Source organism: Corapipo altera, unplaced genomic scaffold (assembly GCF_003945725.1).
Source record: "Corapipo altera isolate COAL_440 unplaced genomic scaffold, ASM394572v1 RXGC01000072.1, whole genome shotgun sequence".
NCBI lineage: Eukaryota > Metazoa > Chordata > Aves > Passeriformes > Pipridae > Corapipo > Corapipo altera.
In genome coordinates, this window is record NW_020884943.1 from 3,271,386 (window position 1) to 3,286,013 (window position 14,628).

Here is a 14,628-nt window from a genome sequence, read left to right on the forward strand (position 1 = left end):
GTTATTAGCATTCCGTCAAAAAATTAGAGCACTAGCAAATACCAAAGCTTTAACTTGGCATTAGCAGAGATCAATGAGAATTCATCACTGTAAGCCCACCACAAGCACTTGCTGCCCAAATACACTGGGAGTGCTGGGACAAGCAGGACTGTGCCTATGCCACCCATGTTGCTCACAGGAAGCTTCAAACCTCATTAGGAAATAATTAAATATAAGGTATCATTCTTGTAAACATCATCATCATTTTTTTAAAGCTGACTGAGACTTCCCACTCCAATACCTTGTTCTCAGCTCCTGATTATTTTGTCAAACTTTAACTCTCTGGTATGAAGCATGCAGTGCCAGAGCCCACCTCAGGCTGAAAATTTTGGAATGCTTTAGCCAAAATGCCAGAACCAAGGTAGAACCACCCATCATCACGTCCAAAACCACCAGTGACCTTTGCTTCGACAGCTCTGGCACTGCAGAGCTCTGAATAAGGAACTCACAGTTACGCAAGGTTTGTGCCAGAAATAAGTTTAATGTGGTTTTTCTGAAAACACACACAACACAGCTAATTTAAAAATCACTTCAATTTACACATGCTCCATAAGAACACTTAAATTCAGCAGTTGAGATCTTCCTGAACACTACCCCTCACTGATCCCATGAGTGAGGGACCAGGCCCTCAGCTGAACTGAGCACTCCACAGCCCAGGGGTACCAGAAGAAACAAAAGGAGGTTTCTAACCAGAAAGGAGGATAACAAACCTCAAAAATAAAACCTGTAAGTAGGGCTGAGAGCATGGATTATGGCAGAACATGGAGTTGGAAACTGGTTCTGAAGAGGAAAGTGTGAAGAGCAACAATGGGAATCAGATTGGAATGAACACCCAGGTATAAAGAGAGAGATAGCATTAGGATATGGAAGCTCTGAACCTATAAAATACTACACAGTGTATGCCCCAAAATCAGGTTTGTATTTTATGCATAAAGTTAGTAAAATACTAATTTTCATTTTCCCAGTGTTTCAGTCGCTTATTTACATAACAGAGATTATGTGACCCCCATAATTCACCAAACCTCATTCAGAGATGAAATGAAGGGACACTACTGCCAACACAGTACTTAGGTATTAAACTGATCAGCACTATGCACTGGGAAACACCCAAGAGGAAAAATCCATGGGGGTGTGAGGAGGGAAAGAAAATAAAAATTTTGTGGTTAGAGAGGAATTTAGTTAAGTACAGTAAATAAATCCAAGAGTTTCACTGTTCTTTTTTAATTAAACATACTATTAAGTAACTTCTTGATAACTCACTGCTGTAAAAGGCCAACATTGGAAAAAACAGTGTATGATCATGTCCTTAAAAATGTATCATCATGACAAAAAGACTTTACATCACAAAATGCAAAAAGCAGTCATCTGGGACATACTGCTTTTGGCTTTTCCTAAACTTTGGATCCTTAATCTTAGTATTTCAGCAACCCTAATATTCTCTTAACACTACGTTTGTTTAAGGAGTTTGATATTGTTTCCCAATGTATATTAGATGGTATTTCAAAGAACTTCAGACACTTGCACGGAAGATTCACAGTGACATTATTTGTACATTATTTGTAATCTGGAAAGCCAGCAGATCTGCACACAGCAGATGTGTTTGTGTGCCCCACACAAACACCTACAACCTTTTCAGCATAGATGGGATAATAAAATATCCTGAGTTGGAATGGACCCCCAAGGATCATTGAAGTCCAACTCCTGGTACACCCCTCTCTGACAGTCATCCTGCCACAGGCATGGCAGCACCACACAGTGATGCTGGGATCAGTCTCCCACAGCTCTCTTTCTCCAGGGAAGGAGCAGGCACAAGACCAACTCTCGCAGCCATAAATCTGAAGAAAGTGAGAACATATCAGCTCAGGCAGGATCAGCACTCGGTGTTGCAGAGGCAGCACCTCCAGCGACCATCACACCCTTTACCACAACTTCTCCCCCACCAGCTGACAGACAGGACTTCTCCTCGCACACATACAATGTCACCTGCAAATGGGTCACCAAACCTCTGACCCAGTCTCCACAGCAGCCAGGCCTGCTCCACATGACAGCCTGGCACCCAGTCAGCCTAGCTTGGCAGGCATGCCTGGACAGCAAGCAGGCAGGGGAAACAAACAGCAGATGGCTTTCCCTATCTCCACAACAATTTAATCGCAGTGGCCGTGACGACACTGACGTGCTCCAAGCCATCTCCAGTGCCTCCGGTGCAGCAAGGTGAGCAAGTTGCTCTTTTCCAAGGGCAGTCCTTGTGACCAGCCAAGAAGCATTTTAAGGGTCTGCAGCCAAGACACAAACCACACTTACTCAACTTGAGCTTCAAAAGAGGAACAGAGCAAGACAGATCTGGCCAGGTCAGGAGAAAAGGAAAAGCACTTTGCGTTGCAGGAGTGTTGTGACACTGGAAGTCAAGAGTATGGGATAAGTGCCCAGTGCCACTGCCCAGCTCCCCTGCAAACGTAGGCAAGCTGGCCTGACAGCTTGGCAAACACCTCAAATCAGGCTGCCCAGAATAGAAACAAGTAAAATTAGTTGCTAATTTGGAAATGTATTTCTTCATTTTCTTTTTATGAACTGTAAAACAAGATAAAAATGTCTGCACACTGTCCAGGGCAACGCGACAGCTTTGTTAACAGGAGGCCCTTAGATACTGAGATGTTAGCAGATAGAGATTTCATTTAAATGTGGAGGCATTCTCCACTCTGTAGTTAATGCTGATCTACGTTTGTGTAACTTAAAGCCAGGCTCCTCTGCAATAAAGAGGATGTGGAGATGCCATAACTGATACGTGGGCAAATCCAAAAGGCAAAGACAGCAATTATCCTTCTGGTAAAGAATAAAGATATTAAATGTGTCATCTTTTCCCAGTCTTGATAGAAATTAGGAAACAAACAAAAAAAGTTTAAATTGGTTGTAGTTTTGGCTCCCTAGCAAGACAAAACTAAAAAACCAAGTGTACCATAGTTGATTTTAGATTTCCTGGAGGGTAGAGCTAAGATCAGTTCTCTAGGCTAGTCTACAAACAAGAGCTCTTTGACATATCTAGGGGACTTACATACATGGATGCAGGAATAGTTAAAGAAAACAGCTGTAATTATTTCCAAACCTGTATAAATCACAACAGGGGACCAGTTGGAAGCAGGGGTAGAGAGTCAGAGCTTGACAAATGGAAACGACAAAACCACTGGAAAAAACGTTTGTGATGTCGTAAACAAGATAATGAAGAGTAGAAATAAATAAAGTATGATAAATAGATTATATATAAAAATATCTATAAAGCTATCCAAACTAACAGCTTTCTCTTTTGATGTGAATATCTGTTTTGATTTCATGTTTATGGCACTACCAAGCCCCAAACAAATGAGACGAAAAGTGGAGAGGGTTATGCAGATAACATTGTTAGGGAAGGAAGATATAAAGGAAGGTACTGTCTCTCTTTCCTTTTACTCTCCCTATTTTGATTCCCTGCCCCACAAACAGGAGGGTGGGGGAACTCTGAAGCTGTTTGTGACTTTGAAAACTTAAGTTTTGTTCCCGTGATCCAAAAACCCCCACAGAACGTTCATCCTCTGTATTATGCGTTACCACCTAGAGCCAGAGCACAAAGGGCAGCAGTTTCCAACATGTGTGTGTAGAGGCACACACACACAAACCTTTGTGTGGCAGAGCTGTGCTGGGAGCAGATAATTACAGCAAATAAAAGGCAGCTCTGGATATAACAATGTGGAAGCAAATTCAATTGCTAAGGACATTGGCTGCAAACAGCCTTCCGAAACAAAGAACCAGCCACATTAGAGCAATCTTTCATACTTGTATAAAATAAGTAATTGAGTCACAGACAGGGTAAAGCCTGGGAGCACAAAGAGAGATCACAAGTCGAAGCTGGAAACTGTCCCATCGGTCCCATATTTCAGCTCCCTCTCTGTTTGCTATTTTTCCTGCTCAGGGTTTAAGCACAGCACCAAAGCTCGTTATTAGTCTGTAATAAAGGCCATTAGAGCTCTCGAATTCAACCTGGGCAAAACCTGGCAAGGCAGCAATAACGATCCCCTCTGAGTAATCAGAGTATTGCTCCACACGGTGCCGACAGAAAATGGTCCCTTTGTGCCCAGGGGCCTGCAAGAGTGCTCACTCGAGAGAAAAGGTTACCTTACATGCTATAAATACGTGAAAATAAGATTAGAGGCAACTGTTGTGACAGCAATTAGTTTGCCATGTCAATACACCCCCTCACACTCTGCCCAGATTTTTAGCTCACTAGTGACTCAGAAGCAAGAGTGACATTGCCAAACCCCCTATTTGTCTGCCTTTCCCATCCACTTCTGCTATCCAAGGACTGCTCTCACCCTCACCTGACTTCACTTTGGCTATCAGATATAAAGTCAAGCACCCTACCAGTATTTGGGAACAGTGCAGAACAGGCTTCTTTATTGTCCTGGTTTAACTCCACGACATCACAGCAAATGTTAATCAGGAGCAATATTAACTCAAAAGTAGACATTTGAAGTATTTCCAATGCAAATCAAATATAGTCACTTACCCATTTTAACTCTTGCCATATTATTACATATTACTAATAATCTTCAGCATTCTGTTAGATAATTGTCTGCATTCATTACTTTCAGTAAGAAAGAGGCCACTGAGTGGGAGAGAAATAACCATTTTTTTTACATTACTCTGGGTTAGATATTTAATAGAGTTATTTCCCAGATAACCCAGCAGTTATTTTTATTTATGTGTAGTTGCCTTAACTATAAGTGAATATCCAAAACTGGATCTAAGGTCAAAATTATCTATCTTTGGTGAAGATCCAAAACTATCAAGTAACTGCTACAATATGCAAGAAATGCATAAGGGCACACTGTAAAATGTAACTACTGGCCATAAAGCTACTGATGGGCAAAGGATAGTCTACTTACCTAAAGAAAAACAGAAAACACTGTCATGTCAGCTCACCTCACAGTCAAAATGTGGCTGGACACTCTCAAGAGCTAGGGTTAATGTATTTCCCCTGGGATAAAGTATTTTAAAATATAGGTAATGGGCAGTAACTCCCAGATTTGAATGAGGATGTACAGAAAACCTAAATCAAGACCTTTGTGCTCCCATTAGTTCTTCCAGCTCTATCTCTGGAAGCACTTCCCAAGGATGACTCAGTATCTGCAAAGTAATTGTTCTTCTCTGAGACACCCTTCGAGAGACACAGCAAGGGTTGTGAATGATTGGAGTAAAACAACTCTTACATTCTTTGGACCTTTTATGGAAGGGTTGACTTCCGCTGAGATTCCTAAATTACAGGGACTAGAGAGGTCTGGCTGGTGCCACCCTTGAGCAGCACCAATTAGCCAGAAGACATGGTGGAAGGGAAGGAGGCAGCAATGCCATGAGTAGATTGCATTGCCTACATACCCACCACCTATGCAGAGCAGGGGGGAAGCCTGCACCCTTCCAGGGGACAGCCCTGGCACCATGCAGTACACTCCCACGCACACTCCCGCTCCCAGATGGCCTCCAAACCACCCTTCCAACATACAGTATTTTAGGATTTTCAGCAATTAAGCCATAGACCCCAATTTTTTTGCCCCACAGTCAGGACTGCAACTCCTTGTCTTCTTGTAAAAAGCAAGAAAAAAAACAAACCCCACAGACAAGTGTCCCTGCCAAAACAAAAATAATCATAAATAAACATTCCTGCTCCTACAGCAAGTCACCTAAGCATTCAAAATACTGCCCATGAGTTTGTTCTGCTGACAACTCTGTGTTTTCACCTGCTGCTTTTCCTCACCCTGAGTCTGGCAGGAAACAAAAGCAGGAAAGGAAATCATCTGTGTGCAGGCAAGTAGCTGAAATTAAGGGCAACAAGAGAAGCAACAGTGCAACAAAAGGCACAGTCAATGTCGCCCCAATACTACAGGTAAACTAAGAGCTAACATTTCCAGCTCACTTGACAAGCTCTCATGCTAGGATTTCTATTTTGTTGTTGCTCACCATGTAGCACTGGGACTCCAGTAACTCAGTGGAAGGGAAAAGGCAGATACTGAGCTTCAGCCCAGTTTAGCGAAGAGTTCCATTAAGCTCGAGAACCTATCATTCAGGACACCTTCTTTTAGAGACATTGATATCAGAGTACATCACCACATCTACCCTGCAAATCTATGCATTGAGGAGCTGCTTTTGCTTTTGCTTTTTGCTTTCGCTTTCCGGAAGTGAGGGAAAAAAGACAGTGAGCTGCAGGAGAGAATTCTCTCAATTTCCGTCCTTTCTGGGAAGAGAATATTGGGAAAAAAGATAATTCAGATAAATTGAACTGTGTTAGAGAGAGAGACCAGAGCTTAGTAAGCCCTCAGGTAACCACTTGTATTTAAATGCCTGTAGCAACTCAGTAAGCTCCAGGCAACACAGATATTAAACAGGCATTTCTGAAGCCTAGCACAGAAAGACAAAGGCTTTTATGTTTGCCTGCTTGCTTTTAACAGTGGATACACAATCCTTACATTCTATAATTTACAATTTTCTCATTGAAGTCTTTTACATGAAAGTTCAATAACAGTCTGCATTGTTCATCCCATCCCATGATGTTGACTCACAGGCAGGACTGACAAAATCACCAGGACCAGTTGTGTCCCCCAACCCCAATCACACAGGATTCCAGCTTCCCATAAACCAGGCCTGGAGTTGCTGCAGTTCAGAGCAAGCCATGCACAAGCAAAACAAACATCTGTGCTGCTCTAAAGCAAAACAGCCCACTCTGAACTGGAGTGGTCTGGCCTCTGCCGGTTCACCTCTGCCACCTCATCCCAAAACAATCCTGGAGTTGTGACCCTCTGCTGCTCCCAGAATAAGTCATCCGATGACTCACAACCCTGCATTAGCTGGTACATCCCCACATCTGCCCAAACTTGACCTGCTGTTTTCTGAGGCTGTCAGGTCACCGTGACGAGTCACCGGAACAGCTGAATCACCCCTTTTCCAGCACACTGGCTGCTGTCATTGTCCCAGCTCTGAATCTGTCCTTGCCTCTGTGTCTCACCACGTTGGCCTGCGTGGAGCTGGTATTGAACCCAGGAAGGCTGCATTACTGAGGTAAGGCATTGGGAAAAAGGGTGTGAGCAGAGCTTTATGGGCAGGGGTATTACCTGCAAAATAAGGAGTCCACCAGACTCCAAAGAAAAGTCAACAGAAAGCCAATCTTTACCATGGGCACAGACATTACTTCAAGTCTGTTAAAAGCAAATCCTTTCTAGTGGCTCTCATAAGTTTAATAATTAAACTCCTAGGCCAGACTTTAGGGAAGGAGGAAAGTCCCAGTTATCATGCTATCTCAGCAGTCTCATGGAACTGAGAGACAAGGAGTAAAAATAAATCTGAGTGACAGGCTCCTGCTTCACATCTGAGGCTGACATCTAGCTATAACATCAGGTAAGTGCAGGATCAACATGATTGAGAGGTATCAAAGGAGATGAGATATTGAGCAGGACCAATTCTTCTCTCCCTCAAAGGTATAAGATATTTTTAAAAAGGCTCAAGAACCAAAGGGTAAAAATATCCAGGGTATAACCTTTTTTTAAAAAAGACTATGCTTTTAAACCAGACATTATTCTAAGAACTAGCCTCATGACACTGAAAGGACTAAATATGGCACAACTGATAACAATATACAGATCTCTCTTTCATAGATTCAGTTCAGCCTTACAGTTCTGTACCAGATCACACAGGTTAGTCTTCTGCCTCCAGTCCCTTTGCTCTTGCTCCTTAATCTCCAGATAAATCTCTGATTCTCACGCCATGCTGCCAGTAACAAATGGCACGAGGCTGGGCTAACGTTTCTTTTCCTTCCTGGCCAGCAATAATACAAATCACACCTTTACAGCTTCCATCACTGCTTGCCTGTTTATTTCTCAATGCACTTTATCCATGCTTGCCCAAAGGAAATGGGCTTCCTAATTTTGCTTCCTGGCAGACATGAATAGTGAAATGAATCAACTATCAGGCTGAGAATATTGCAAGGAAATGTTTCAATACTACTAATTTTACTGAATAGCGAAGTAAATCAAACATTAGGCTGTGAATAAGGCAAGGAAACATTTCAATACCAATGATTTTTGCATCCAAGCTGAAAAAAAATCAGGATGAAAAACATTTATTGCCTGAGTTTTGCAAAACAAGTGTGGCTTCTCTCTACCACCCTCACTGCAAACCATGTATTTTGTGACTAGTCAGTTATTTCCATTGGTCTCAGCTGTATCTCCCATGCCATAACCCAGCCTCCACTGAGAAGCTTGCTGACCTTGTGTCCTGTTTAAAGCAGTCGCTAAGTCAGCTGATCACTGCCATCAACATGGCACAACAGAACCACCACCCCATTACCTTTTGCAAGCCTTCTCCTTCCTCCCTGACAGTCACGGGAGAAAAGCTCGGAGCACACTCCTTCCAGGGGAAGAACAGTGTGCTGGTTCTTACAGCTCAGCAAAGGATGATTTCTAAACATTAAAAAAATATGACTATGCCCCTATAAATGGCCATTTTGGGGCATAAGCTGGAGTTGGGGACATCTTATCTTGTTGTATGAGCAACATACACATTCTGGAGAATATTCATAAGAGAGACGGGAGTCTGGCCAAATGTAGGGAGGGCCTTTGCTAAGATGATAGGATGAGGCGCTTAAGCGTATGTATTTGAAGATGAGAAGGCTACAGGGGGTATCTTCTTGTGCTCTGTAAGTACCTTAAGGGGGATCACAAGGATCTGGTGGATGGATAAATTTGAACTAAGTAGCAACAGAACAACATGGGGACAATCCTAGGCTTTAAAATAGAAGTAATTTATATTAAACAAAACCATAGTGATTTAGTGAAAATGGGCTGCTATCTAGCCATGTGGAATTTTTTTGTCCAGGAGACCTCTGCAGCATATAAATAATGCAAGACCCAAGAAAATAGAAACAGATTGCTTGGATACCAGTGATATCTATGGATATGTATGGGATTAGGTGCCCAAACACGATAATTTTGCTCGTGCATACAGGGCCTACATTTAGCACCAGTAAGGAATATCCTTTACTCAAGTTACTATAAGGAGTTAGAGAGAGAGAAACTTCAGAGAGATGGTGGGGGAAAAAAGGACATAGCTTTAATAAACAGATGATGTGGAGTATTTATCTAGCACCCAACCATACAGAATAATTTCTAACACACATACAGAAACATCAGAGACACACTTATAGCACCATCCTCAAATGACAGAACCGGAGAGCAAGAAGTTAAAATGTCTCTCACTTGCCTGTCAAAGTCTAACCTAAAGGGTGTAGGGACCCTCCCTGCTTCCTGACCCCTGCAGCTACCCCTGTGCTTTGGGTCTGGCCCTGAAATCCTGCCATTCTGTTCCAAACATACTCTAAAAGTTAGAGCAGCACAGGTTAAGTGCTTGAAATTCATGATTTCCCCTGGATTGAAAAAGGAGCAGAGGCGAGTTCCACCAGGTATTTCCCAGGGGCTGCGATTCAGAACATTCCTACCTTACTATCACTGCGCAGCATAAACCACCTTTAAACATTTAATTTATTCCGTGGCAATGTTATGCTACTAATTGCCCAACACCAGCTGCGAAGTGACAGTGGTAGTGACAGGAGAAGCGATCCTAGGAGCCGTGTGAGGTACGTCACCTCTCAGGAAAGCTGTACCCCTTGGATGTGCTAAAAGCCTCAGCTCTGCCACTCTTCATGTCCTCAGAGCTGGCTTCTGGCCTGGCTTGCCACAGCTACCACCCCGGGGCTCAGGGAAAGGGACCCAGGGCCATCGAAGCTGCCCAACAGGTGACAAAGGAGGGGACAGGCCTGAGCATCCCCATCACACACAGCCTACTCACTAACAGGGGGTTACTGTCTCATCTCCCAGCACTGAACACCACAGCGTCATCAAAACACCCCCACCTTTCTTTAACTGCACCTTGCAAATGATCTTAACACGATTTTACCAATGCTGACTGTCCAGCATGTATTGTAGAGTAAAAGCAGAAAAAAATCTTTAAGCCCATCACAAGGGGTAATGGCTTTAAACTAAAAGCGGGTTGATTTAGATTAGATATGCAGAAGACGCTTTTTATGATAAGGGTGCTGAAACACTTGCACAGGTTTCCCAGAGAGGTGGTGGATGCCCCATCCCTGGAAACGCTCAAGGCCAGGTTGGATGGGGCTCTGAGCAACCTGATCTACTTGAAGATGTCCCTGCTTGTTGCAAGGGGTTGGACTCTAAAAGTCCCTTCCAACCCAAACCATTCTATGATTCTATTACTTTTCCCTCTCAAAAACCCAAACAGACTGAAAATATTACATGCCAGGTACAGAGCAATTCACTGGAATCCTTTTTGAAGTGAAAATCTTGCCAGTGGCCAAAAGCTGGTGTTGTGTTTTTATTGGACTGGGAGCTCTCAATGGCTCCTTGCACCCTTTGAGATGAAATTTGAATCTGTTGCTGCCATTTCATCTTGGGTGCCTTGACTTTCCTGCACTAAACGTGAAGCCCTTGTCAATAAAATATTATTTAAGCACTGGCCTAACTAGCCTGTGCCGTGTCTAGATAATTCAGCCTAATGAAGGATTATTTTCTGTGTTTGTGGCTGACAACACCCAAAGACATTCTGGGATCGTGCAGTGATAAAAACAGAACTATATCAAGCTGAGAGTACGGAGCTGTTAATTTTAAACAGAGGAGAAGAGAGAATGGATACTGCTCCACACCACCCAAAATTCACTGAGGTTTGCGCTTGGGCCAGGAAATTAAAACAAAAACAAGCTTTCTGGCTTGGGACTGACATCTTCACTATGTCCACTGAGCTCTATAATCCTACCTGTATGTTAAAATGCAGAGGGGCAGCTGAAGCAATGGAGTAGCACGTGTGTGTGATCACAGCTTAATGTCCTCAGAGGATGCAGCTGGACTAAAACTGATTCTGTTCATAATATGTAACAGCAAAGGTCAGTCCAAACAAAAGATAAAGATCAAATCTCCAGCAAAACTAACAGTAGCTTCTTGGCAGTTTCACCCCCAGGGAGCTGCTGGAAGAGGCGAGAATATCAGAGGAGGAGTGACACACACACTCTCTTGCAGTCATCTGCTGGGTGTAAGGGAAGATACAGTCTTTCCTTGCTCCACCAAAGGCAGCTGAGCCCAGACCTGAGCCAATGGATTTAATAATAAATACCACATATTATATAGAATACAGATATTAATATAATAATTTAATTTCTTTACCAATTTCAGAATACAGGCCAGTTGTCCAACATCTCATGTAGACATTATGGATGACTGACTTGCACACCAGTAACTAAATCAAAGCTTGGAGCCAAATATGCTGCAGACTGTAGCATATTTACAGCCTTGGGGATGTAACAATGAACTGTTCTTCTATGGAGCAGAAATGTCCACTGTGTTTGAAGAAGAAACATGGTCCCGTATAAACAAGTCTACATTTGTTCCAGATGAAGGAAATAGAGAGTGGCAATGCAGTACATCCCATAATTCCAGCCAGCTGTCAGTCTAGCTAGGAAAACAACAGAACAAAAGCAAACCATTTTTTTCCTTGTGTATTCATGCACAGAAGACATTTTGTTATCATCCTTTGTTTCATTTCACAGTATCATCATTAAAATATGTACATTATTGAAGCCAAACCAAATACTTCAGTTATTCTCCATCCCCACATCCTCTTCACTGGTCTTTACAGGGCAGAGTTTGAAGGCTGCCTATCATTTCTAGCTGCACTGCTATTCACTTCTACAAAGAAACAAATAGACAGCTGCATGAGACATGGATTAAAAAACCCCAAACTTTGCAATACAATCCAAACAGCATTGTTGGGCCACCTCTTTGGACCACATACAGTGTTTTCAGACTTGTAGGAGCATTATGACATTCAGGTCTACTTAGAAGGGAATTGGACGGCCCACCGTACAGGCTGGGCAGCCCTATTAAATATATATTGTTTCCTTGAGGAGAACCTGGTTAATGAAACAGAAAAACTGCAACAGCCCAGGGAACACACAGGATTTCATCTCACCTACCATCAGCTGTTACTATGCAAAACTGCACTAAAAATAAAAAACCACCATATAGGCTTAATTATTTCCCATGTTTTTGATTGATGTGACTACCTCTTTCAACCTACAAGACATTTTCTCTACTTTTTTTTTTTCCCCTGCAGTTTCTACACAATCATTCTCCACTTGTTATATCCAAGGCAATCCCACACTAGAATTTCAATGGTTTGGAGGAACTTGCAGGGTTCAGTCACACAAGGCAGGCTGAGGTGGTCTATAACCCCGCTGCTGAAGGAATTACGAGTGTGAAAAGCAGAAAAGTATTTTAAAAGTATGAAATAAAAAAAATAGCATGAGTCTTGCTGTACCTTTGAAACACAAAAATAGATGCTTGCAGGCTGTATTAGTTGAGAAGTCAGCTTGAGAAAAGAGCACCTTGCACATAACACAAATCCATTCTAGGACAGGATGGACACAAAAGGAATGATTATGATATGCTGAAAGACAGGACCAGCTAGAATGCCCTTTGCCATCAAAGGGGAGAAACAGCACTGCTACAGCATACTTGAGGTCATCCAACGCTGTGTACCCAAAATAGTTCAGGTGAATCACATCCTAAAATGCTCATTTCTGTTCTTTAACTATAAAAGGAGCCTAAGACAATCACTTCAGCTGTGTATGTCTATGCTGCAAAGGTTTAAAGAAAGATGAATTCACTTTCATTAAAAGTGATTCTCTCCAGAATCACAGAAAGTTCCTGAAGTTATGCAGTAGTGAGATATCTGAGGAAATTACTACTCTGAAACTGGAAATGGGGTCTGCTTTTTTGATTATAAAAGTAGCTATCCAACTTCTGTGTCCATGTTTAAAACAATTATCACAGTATTACTGTACCAAAAGGGCAATTACCAATACATAAGAAACCAGATCACTTGACTCTACTAAAGGAAAACTTTCACAGTGAAGTTACTATTTCCACTCTCACAAAATAAATAACAAATAGGAGCTTTAAAAGAGAAAACAAAAAACCATTTTGGACAGCTATGGACTATTTCTTGAAGATAAACTCAGTTCTTAATGCAAAACTGTGCCCCTCACAGACTGATGAAGGGGTAAGAAGTGAGGAGCACCCAATCTGAAGCCCTAAGTTCTAGAGTGAGGTCAATGAACATGAAGAGAACACTTGCTGCTTATGCTGCATGTTTCAATCCAGTCTCCAGATTCCAAGCCTGATAGCTCTCAGAATCATTAAATTTCCCAAGTACTAGCATAATTAAAAAATACTACTAGGAAGAAAAAAATACACTGACTTGACTGCACGTGCTTGGGTAATTTCCCAGCAACTCTGCTTCTCTCTACTACTTTTTGGATGCTAGAGCATGTTCCTGTAATTCAAAAGTAAACAATTATTCAGGAAGGCTATTCAGGCAGAAGTCAAACTGGGAACATCCAAGAAGCACGCACTGGTCCATCAGTTAACCAGCAAACCCTCTGACTCATCAAAGGAGTCACTGAGCCAAGACGCAGCACATGCTTTCGTTTTCATAAAATGCACTGGACTCGTCATGCTGCACCAGGGAAAAGCATATGGCCTCTGCAGATCAAAAGCATTAACCTTGGAATGATGAACAGCCACCAGCAGCCTTCTGACAAGGCACTCAGCCTACAGGCTGATACCAAGTCAGACTTACCAATTCAGTTCAGCCCAGGGATCTGCTCAAATCTCTACCATGAGCAAGGACTTTTGCCTTCAAAGGGCCTGGCTCACCTTAAGCAGTCTGTTTGATGCTTTTCCAAACTCAGGGAGGAAGGAAAGGGTGGAAGAGGCTTTCATCCCCTCAAAACAATAGACTATGAACCAACCAGAGTATCTTCTATTTTACCAGAGTTAAAAATGATGTCTCACACAGACAAATAGAAAGCCCAGCGCTCTCATTTCAGTCTGGCTGAGCAGAGACAGAGCAGTGAGGATTTGGGGAGCCTCTGCCAAGTTCAGTCACATCATGCAAAGCCCATACTCCCAGGAATTCCCAGGCAGCTGGCAGGAGAGCACACCAACACCAGGCAAGGAAATAGAGGTGAGATTTCTGTGACATGTCTTGCACAGGCTAAAAGCAATAAGCTCCTATTCCTATTTTGAGCTCTTCCAATCCCAGCTTGTTGTGGGCTGCCTGTAGAAATCACTGCCAACAGCCCAAAACAGCGTGAGCCTCTCTTATGACAGATCACAATTTGGGAAAAGCCATGACAACATCTGGTCTGCAAAGGGCCAAAGAGGAAGCCTGGACTGCAACACAGGATTGAGGGTATCGGCATCAGTGACGCTGATTTTAAGTACAGATGAACTTTCATCTTGAGCAGAAATTGCCCATTCACTTAAAGCTGCTGTTTCCCTGGGGACGAGGAAAAACCAGACCCTGCCAGTTTTATCTCTGTTCATGAATCACATCCCAATCTTTCTAGTCTCCTTGACTACAGCTATATAAAACAGGGGCAGGAATCATTTGCTGGCCGTTAAGTGCCTGAAATTACATGATGACCGCATTGCAGACGGGAAGTTT

At 42.7% G+C, this 14,628-nt stretch overlaps 1 protein-coding gene across 2 annotated transcripts in view; it reads right to left on the reverse strand.

The window, feature by feature from the left end:
- Positions 1 to 14,628, reverse strand: part of NAV2 (neuron navigator 2) — a 388,787-nt gene that overhangs the window by 225,127 nt on the left and 149,032 nt on the right. The gene's annotated exons all lie outside the window — the stretch shown is intronic.